Genomic DNA, 9928 nt, shown 5'->3' with positions numbered 1-9928 from the left:
TATATAAACATATAGAAAATGCATTATAATGGATAGTTACATTATAACAGAAATAATGTGTTTACTAATCAAAACTAAATATAACTAATATATAATATATATTTTTGTGCTAGCACGTTGTGCTAACACGTGATTACAAGGATGTAAAGAAATAAGTATGATTCAAGACCTTCTTATAAATAAATATAAAGATATATATCATCATAAATCTTATTCTAAGCCTAAAGAAAACGAGTGATTTGTAAGCTCCCAAATAATCAAATTTTTCTCCGTGTATGTTTATAGTCTGGAGTGGAGTGAAGGTGGGGAAGTTGTACATATTATTGCATTTTGTAAGTAAAGTGATTTCAACATCGTTATTTTCTGCCGCTTTTTATTTCATCTTAAGCTGCTCTTCCTTCTCTTGGCCCGTTTGAAAACTTTTCTTTCTATTTTTTTTTTTTGGTTTTTTACGGCTGGTTCCTTTGGCAACTAAAATTTCGACCTAGAACTTTTCAAACACGAGGAATATGGGCGTCTGGGGGAAAGGCAAAAAATTGCCATGCTGATAAGTTAAGAGCAAAAGGTAATGGAGATGGGAGGGGTGGTATGGGTTGTCCGCGGCTTAAGTGGCCTTTAAGTGTTTCGCGGTCCACTCTAATGGTCCCCCCAAGTTGACTTGATCGACGTTATAGGGCAGAGAATAAATAATGGATGGGGACAGAAAGGTTGGGGAAAAATGAAAGAAGACATGTTTAAAGGACTCATAATAATCAACTTTTTCTGTCCTTTTTAGGTTTTTGCAGCATCAATTAAAAAATGGAGATTAAAACAATGGAAGAAGGATAAAATATAAATATAAAATTGTGATGATAACTTTGAAGACCAAAAACTCAAATCGGTTTTTAAATAAATTTGATCAAATACAAATTACAAAATCAAAATTTATTAAATGCCCCCCTTAAATTATAAATGTGATGGCTATAACAAAATTAAAATCATATGTATAAAAACTTTAGAATTGTGATGATAACTCTAAAACTTCAACAACAAAATATCAAAACTAAAAAGAAAGTTAAATGAATTACAATATGGACGTTTCTTACTTGCACTGCATTTAAACATCACAGCACAATTACCTAGAATAAATACAAAAAAACTATTTTTAACAAGTAGAGATTTTAGTTAAGCACAAGAGTAAATATAACAATAAAAAGTGGAAAATGAAAAATATCAAAATACCACAAATGTGTACAACAAAAGCCACAATTAAATAGAAAAAAGCTGTGCAACCGGAATGCCGCAAAAATTAATGTGCCACAGAAAAATGTCTTTAACCATTTGAATGTAATGCCAATTAAGCCAAATTCGTATTTAAGGCTTATTTTGAAAGCTGCAAAAATTCTGTGTAAGAGAAAAAAAATGATAGAATGCAAAGAAACCTAAAGAAACCGACAGACACCAGTGGGCATTCAATGAGATCGACAGCAACATGAGTAAAACGACATCAAAAACTGCCAACTGTCAGTAAACTAGTAGCCTGCAAATGCACCCGCAGCGAAGACGAAAAAAGATAAATAAATGTATGGATAAAAAAGAAAAATAAACAGCACTCCCTAGAGTTTAAATTGCAGTTCGATTTGCAGTCGAGGCCGGCGGCTTAATTACGCAATTAAATTATATACATTTCGAGTGCCATTTGGAGACAGGAGAGTTCAGAGACCCCAAAGGAATCTAATGCAAAACAGCGGGAGATAACTTCATAATTTCTGGTGAGTTTTATATCCAGTTTATAGACCTTTGGGGCGAAACAGCGGTCACTCAACGCACTTATAATTAAATTAATGCTTTTTAATTGAATGTTTTTGGAAAATTATAACACCCCAAGCTTGGTAAGCAACTTATGCTGTATAGCTGAATAGCTGAATTTAAAAGCATAAACTGATGAATAGGGACTTAATGCTAATTTTATTAGGCTTTGAGTAATACTAAATTTTTGGTTTGAAAATCTTTTTTATTAGAAAAAGAAGGACTATTGATTTTTGGCTAATAAAGTAAAGCGTATTTGGAATTTATCGCAACTTATGCGATATAGCTGAATAGCTGAATTTGATTAGCTGAATTTAAAAGCATAAACTGATGAATAGGGTCTTAATGCTAATTTAATTAAATTTTAATTAATACTTATGTTATGGCTTGAAAATCTTGTTTTACTAGAAACTAAAGGGATGGTTTTTGGCTTATAGAATTAGAATTAATCAGGTACTTTCTCGACTTGAAATATTTCTAAGGCTTAAATCGCCAACAGCTTTATTAATATCCCGGTAATATTCCGGTCTTCCTTAGAGTTTCATTCAATGGGAATCCTTTGAAAAGGGGGGGCGGAAAATAAGCTTAGTGGTTATGTAGGCCACTTCTCGTGGGTTAATTGCAAAAAGTTCAGAGTTGACATTCCTGGTTAGGGAGGATTTAAAATCCTAGAGGCGTAGGACTGAGTGTGATGCACTGCGCCATGTTTTTTTTTTTACATATTTTCCTTTACGCAACTTTTGCCTGAAACAAAAGTCGTTTGTTGCACTTCTTTTGTGGGGTGGGGCTGCCCCCTTAATCCTGCCGCTAAGTGGGGTGTGCGGGGTGTGTGTGTGTGGCATGTTGGTAATAAAAGTTTCATTGACTTTTGCACTAGAGTTGACTTCAATGGCTTTTTATTGCCGCTCCCTTTTGAGGGGACTTTGCCGGCTTCTAGTCCTGCTCTAAACAACTTCCCCCTTTCCCATGGTCGGCTACAGTGAAGATTCTTCAACTTGAACTTACTCTGCAAAGAAATTAAAAGTGTCAAGCTGTGCAAGAATAATTTATGGCACCACTAATCATCTTTTTTTTTTAATTCTTTGGCGTTCCTACCATGTTTTGATCCATTCTTGGTCCATAAATTTAATATTTCCCAATGCAATGGACTACAATGTTAGCGCTTCTTAACGATCTAATTCTCATTTTTAGCCATTTTCGAGTTGGCAACATAAAAAATTAATCAACAATTTCCGCCATTAAACTGAAACGACAAATTGGCCCGGCTTTTTCATTTCCACTTCATCAGCAATAAATGAGAAAATCAAGTGTCTGTGCTGCATTTTTATTGGCGTTGAGGAATTGAGCGATTGCGGATTTAATGAAATTATCAGCATTATGTAATGAGTGTCGGAGGACTTCGCGTTGTAATGACTTCATTTCGAATGCAAAATGCGAGCAATAATGACGATAATAATGAGCGATGACAGCCAGAGTCTGTGTATTAATAAAATGCAATTTGCCAGCCTAGTTGCTCTGATTGTTGGCGATAGAAATTAAAACAGTGCAATATATACATATGGCTGGGATGAAAACACACGAATTAAATTTAAATTGCATTTGTCACTGAACTCGTTTCAACTTTAAAGTCCGAAAAGAAAGATAAGTATTTGACCAACTCAACTAAAAAGTAATCCCTTGAGAGCCCGCACAGTAAAGAACCTAAAAAGAAGCTAACTTCCAACTAACGGACAGGGGAAATTAAACTTTATAATGATCTCTCGACTGGTATAAATTTCCATTGAGCCACTCCCCAAAACCAAATACCCAATTTATCCAATATACCGGCAGAGGTGCGATTTCCTGCACCGCCCTCCCGGCGACCTGGCAACCCTAATGCAGTGAAAATAAACAGCAGAGTTGCCTCATCAGCCCGTTACGGGCATGAAGAAATCGCCACGAATCATGAATTTCTAATTGAAGCGGTGAAAAAAAAATAAAACCGGAGACAACGGAAAGAAAAATGCGAAACGCCAAACGTAGTGGATATGCACACTGAGAGAAAATTTCAGCTAAGACAAAAAAAAGTACAGTACAGTTTTTACACTCAAAACGTTTTTTCCAGATATTTAAAGAAGACAGTCCAAAATTGAAATGTTAAGTTGTTTTTTCCATTCCTTATTTAAAAAAATATAACAAAATATTAAAATGATATAAAACTACCACAAATTGTTTGTAGTGCATTAGACATTTTTACTAGTTCTATATAGATAGTTGTGAAAATGCTTTTTCCAGATTTTAAAAGAAGTCAGTCTTCAAATTGAAATGTTAAGTTGTTTTTCCATTTCTTATTTTAAAAAATATAAAAAAATATTAAAAATATATAAAACTACTGCAAATTGTTTGCAGTGCAAGGACTTGAATGGGGAGTATGGGGATGGGTGCAGGAATGCGTGCAACGGGCGCAACGAATGACATTTTGTTGCCGTGGCAACATCGAAAACGAGACGTCACTTCGGCTCACGGGCCAAAGTCCCAGACACGGATGCGACTTTGGACAGGAAAAAGAGACAAGGACAGGGACAGGGACAGGAACAGAGATAGAGAGAGAGAGGGGGATAGGCGGCAGAGAGAGAGACGGGGAGATGCCATCAGAGGGAGACAGAAACGCTTGGCACTTGACGTATGCCAAAAGCATTTAAGCTCCACGCATGCGCAGCCTTCGCAGGCATTTTTTATCCGCTACTCCTCGCGGCCTTTTTTGTTTAGGGTATTTTGAAGAAGTACCGTTTAGCTTAAGCCCCCGATACACTGCCAGTAAAGTCCTTTTGTCACGAACTTTGTATCTGTCCTATACCATTACAACATTCTCACTGATTTGAAGTATTTCTTATCCATCTTTTGTAATATATAAACACTATCTAAGGTTTTTTTCACAGACCACAGTTGTTTTATTGTTTTATTTTTAAGCCGTATTTAAACCATTTGAGTATCTTTATTGCGATTTTAACCTTGAATCCTGTCAACAACTAGAAAATATAACCCTTATTTGTCATATATTTTTATAAGCGGTAGAGCATTTTGAATTCGAAGCGGGTTTTGGCTGTTTTCCATTTTATGCCGGCTCTCCTTGTGGGCTACCAACCGTTTTATTTATGCGCATTTTATACGCATCATTTTGTGCGAATGAAGAACAAGCTTAAAAAAAGGAGAAGGAGTTTGAAAAGAAGTTTGCTGTTGCAGTTGTAGTTGTTCCTGTAAATGGCATTGCAATTTGGCCCACGTACAAACAAACAATTACATAACATACATATGCCCAGTAGAACAGTGGTCCCCAAAAAAGCGAAAGAATGATATTTTTTAAATATTTCCGGAGTTTCAGTGTTCTTTTTTTAATTTAAAATCATTTATTCTTTAAAAAAAAGTTTGTTTATAAAGCCAATCATTCGAATTCGAACCTTTTTTAGGCGAAGTCTTAAACCATGATTTTAACACTTTTCACTCTTATTGATTTATTTTTTAAAGCGACTAATGCTGTAATTTCTAGTCTTGTTAAAATAGAAATGTAAAAAAATTAAACAAAAAATAAAAATATGAAAAAAAGTTAAGACCCATTCCAATTCGTGAGGCACCACTGTACTTTAATCTGAAAATCCAACCCCATCGTGCCCCGTTGGACATTCGGACTGTTGTCTAAGCCGCGTCTGCATTTGAACTTGTGAACTCCTCTGTCTGTCATTCACAGTGTTTTATTGTTGCCAATATGGAGAAGGCAGGGGGATTTACGGGATGGCAACAAGAACGGTGGATCTAGACCTAGAATTGTCTGGCAACAGAGTTGGCCAACAGCCTCGAATGGATTCTGACTGGTCGAAAGTCTTGATTTCTTAGGTTTAACCACTTCACCAAAGTCATAAAGGCATTTAGTTTAATTAATTTAGTTCGTCCTAATATTTTTACATAGTTCTTTGGATATTTTAGACATGTTTCCGATTTCCCGAAGTGTATATTTAAATAATCTTCAGAAGTGGGGCTTTTTGTTAATCTTAACTTGTTTGCCCTTTAATTTACATACCAATACATTTTTCCCCTAGTTGATGTAGAAATTATATTTGATGGTAGGTATTAAATAATAAAAAATAAATTTAATATTGGCTTATCACAGGCTACTAGATTATAAAAACTGGAAAAACTGGGCACTTTCTGGGATTTCAGATTTGTTGTACTCAAAAGTAACATCATTGAATCAGCGTAGCAGGTATCTGTTGGTCGAATATTTTTGGATGTTACTTTTGCCTGGGCTGACTCGTTTGCATTTTGCTTAATTTCAGTTGAGATGCGACTCCTTTTCTGCATAAGTTCCATTTCGTCTCGACTCGTTGGGTCCTCGACAACTGACATCTGGCATATGCCGGCCCCCATCTATATATAGATGGTCCAGCTCCATCTGTATCTCCAATTCCAACTTCAGCTCCAACTGCAACTCCTGCATCCTGCATCCTGCATCCTTGGTGTCCAGTTGCCCAGTCCTTTTCCGTCTATCTGTGTGCCTTCTGTTTGCTTGTTTGTGGCTGCTGTTTGCATGACTTCCATTTGGCAAACATTTTAATTTTAATGAATTTATGTAATCGCTTCGTTTTGCTCTTGTTTTTATTTTCTTCTCCTTTCATTTGTTTAAATCATTTTTTTGCCCGCTGCTCCACACGGGCTGGCAGCCGGTCCTTTGTTTGTTCGGGTGTTTCAAACACCCCTTTCCCACACTCGCCCATCGGCATCCGCGTGTTTGTCAACACTTTTCATACACTCTGACAATTTGGTTTGTTGACTTTGCTGGTGGCGCTCGAAAACGAGAATTGAAAAACTGGCAGACAGGAGCTTTGGCCGTCAACGTTTGTTCATTGTCGTGTTGGTCAAAAAAAAAAAAAGAAAGAAAAATGAGTAAAACGCGCAACAAATGCTGTTCTATTTTAAGCCTTCCGTAGAAAATTTAACCTGCACCTTAAAATACCTCATATAGAACTGTGATTAAATATTAGAAATGATAGGTACTATTTTTGGATGCAAAATAAGGCGCAAGGTCACACTATAATTCTTATATACTACATTTAACCTGTGGTTAAAACACTGATTAAATATTAAAAGTGATTAAATATTATTAATACAAAAAGTTTGTTAACCTGGGGTTAGGTAAGGAATATTAAATACTTTTTAGTTTTTGATTATAATGAAATCATAAGCATACACAATACTATTTTATATTTACTTTTTTGGTTGTATTATATTTAATTTTTCATTTAAAGGGTGTTTCCCATTCGTGCTGTTTAAGGCTCGCTAAAAATTCACTTAAATATCATTTTCTCACTCATGGAGGCAGCGATTCCCGCGGCACTTGGATCCTTTGACAGCCGAGATGAGGAACTTTTATGAAAATTGCTTTCCCCGCCGGCCGGAGTATAGTCGGAGTATAAGAACAGGGATTCTGCTGAATGGCGAATTCCAGCTGCCTGATGCTGGTCCCATCAGACGAAATTGATTTCAATTTGTTGCCGGTACATAATTGTATTAATTACGGGCCCAAAACTAACCGCACAATCAAATGAGATGGGAAGGTAGCCAAGGTATGGGCCATGGTCTGGGTTCGGGGGTCGGGTTCGGGTTTCGGTTTGGGTCAGGTGCCTGGCGCTTGCTGGGCATCCACTTAAACCGCAAATTGAAATGAATTTTGCGGTTATGCGCAGTCAAAGGGTTTCTGAAATGGCAGGGGAAAAGCTATAAAAAAAAGGAAGAGAAAAGAGAGATGCCAGAGCAAACAATGCCTTATAAATCAATTAATTATGCGCAATTAAACAAATATTAAAATAAAGAAAACAAATGGGATATAAACGGCAGCTGCAGACAAACAAATATGTAAAAAGTTGAGCTCTAATGAAGCCACCCATTCTTTCAACAAAAACGCTCAATCCAAAAACCACAAACCATTATTCCCACTAAAGCTGTGCCGGAATCAATCGGAAAACTTTTATCAATGCACTGGAAAATCATTTTAAATTGGAATAGAAAAATTTGCACACTTAAAAAATAAATAAAAATAAGCTATTGGTTTGATAACTATTTTGCAAAATTCCCCTGCCTTTAAAAATATTTAAATATTACTATTATTTTAAAATCCATTATGATGTATGGGAAATTTTGTGCAGTGCATTGTATTTGTTTACTTCCGCTCGCCAACTCTCAATGGACCAATGTGTCTAGACGTCGATCGAGTGCCAAACTAAAGTTGGCCAAAGTTTGGTTTTAGTTTTTCGTGCGTAGGGCACTCGAGGATGGATCACGCTTGGGTTAAAAGGGCACTCGACCCAATAAAAAATGGCAAACTTTTTGTATTTAATTATTAAATACATTTTTTTTGTGTGTTCCACTGTGTGTGCCCACTGTGATCCGCATTTAAATTTACTGTGAATCCATTTCGAGATGTGTCTGCTCCATGCAGATGAGCCACGCCCCCTTTTGCAGCTCGAGCAACGGCAACGGCAACAAAGTGACTACAAAAAGGCTTCTCCCACTTGGCAATGCGAAATCCGCTGTTGGGTGGTCGTAAATTATTATGATTATTGGCAGAGGAGTTAATGTGCAAGAAGAACGGCGGCAGGGGGTTAAGAGCGGGTTAAGAGCGGGAGCAGGCCAATCGGCAACTTGTTAGGCGAGCAAGGAGTTCGACTGCGAGTTCGAGTATCTGCACAGAAAGAAAATCGATAACATATGATAATTCTCCGGATTTTTCATTAGAATATGAATCTTTAAATTTTGCAAGTAACAGATATAGATAAAAAATGCTGGATGCTGTTTCAAACAAATAACAAAGATCCACAATAATATTCAAAAGTAAAATTCACATTGTAGCAAGTGCTTTTTAAGGATATACTATATTTAAGGAATGGTCACAAGAGAACCTTAATCGATATTTTCGATAAATTATTTGTTGCATTGTCAGAGGCATTGTATTCATAGTAGTAAGTGTTTTTTAGGGATATATTATAGAAAAGGTAACAAAAGAACCCCAATCGATATTTTCGATTAATCTATCGAAAAATTGTCAGCACTATATTGCATCAGAGGCATTTGAATGACATTTATATTTTAAAGTTTGGGGAAAGATGAACGATTACATTTTGCAACTACATAAATATAAAACCTAACTCTACCATCTTTTCTCTTTGTGTACCTCTGCACTCGCAGAGAATCCGTAAATAACACCACAAAACGTGCAGCACGATCGTGAACTTGCAACTGCCAGGCCTGTGGACTCGAGGGGGGATCAGGATCGGGATCGGGATCCCGAGGGGGCATATCTCTGGCAATTCGCGTAAAATTATAAATGAGCCTCTGGGTAGGCGTTTCCCGATATCGGGAAATGAAGCAGCAGCAGCAGCAGCAGCCGCAACAGGCGTTGGAGGAGCATTCATTAGACGGGCTGCCACTTCGCGAAGGGGAGAGTCCCAGTCCCCATGTAGAAACCCCGCCCCTGGCGACCAGAGGTGTAGCCAAGGCAATGGCAAATATTAATTCGTGACGAGAAACGTTCTTTTCTTTTTTACGATTTGAATTGCCAGCCAGCCGCCCGACTTCATTAGCGCCTGCAAAGAAACCAAAAAAAAAAAAAAATCCCTAAAAAAAAGCAATGAAAAGTTTTTTAAAACCAAAGAAAACATTTTTAACACCTCAACATAAAGCTCTGGACGTGATGGGGCTATTGGATTACACCAAAAAATGGCAAAAAGGGGGGGAAACACGGGATGCGGACTCAGTCGGTTCACTGATAATGATCATCAATGCCATATTTAACGCCATTTAGGCAACAGGATGGGGATGCCCACGGGGCTCGAGAGGGGGTTTTCGACCAAAAAACAGGGGGACTGGGGTTACAGACTCTCTGGACTGGATTTTTCTCGGGGCTCGCTGGCAGCTGTTGGCTGAACAATGAAATGTAATGGCAATACGTGCATTTATTTATAACGGTGTTGCGGGAGAAAAGCAGGAACACAAAGATGGCTACACAAAAAATAAATCAATTCTCAGTTGCTTATAATTTTTTTAAGTATTTAAGAAGCTTTGATTACCAAAGCACTTTTAAAACTTGATAAAGGATTATATAAACAGTATT

The 9928-nt window shown here is 37.0% G+C and overlaps 1 protein-coding gene across 1 annotated transcript in view; it reads left to right on the top strand.

Annotated features, from left to right (window-relative positions):
- The first annotated feature begins 968 nt into the window (after positions 1-968).
- Positions 969-9928, top strand: part of LOC119555920 (rho guanine nucleotide exchange factor 10) — a 106707-nt gene continuing 97747 nt past the window's right edge. Inside the window, exon 1 of the mRNA XM_037867618.1 lies at positions 969-1751. The gene's annotated coding sequence lies outside the window, so the exon portion shown is untranslated. The remainder of the gene's footprint in view (positions 1752-9928) is intronic.

The sequence above is a fragment of the Drosophila subpulchrella genome, chromosome X (assembly GCF_014743375.2).
Source record: "Drosophila subpulchrella strain 33 F10 #4 breed RU33 chromosome X, RU_Dsub_v1.1 Primary Assembly, whole genome shotgun sequence".
NCBI lineage: Eukaryota > Metazoa > Arthropoda > Insecta > Diptera > Drosophilidae > Drosophila > Drosophila subpulchrella.
Note: the sequence above shows the minus strand (reverse complement) of the source record. Positions and strands in the feature narration are given on the sequence as shown.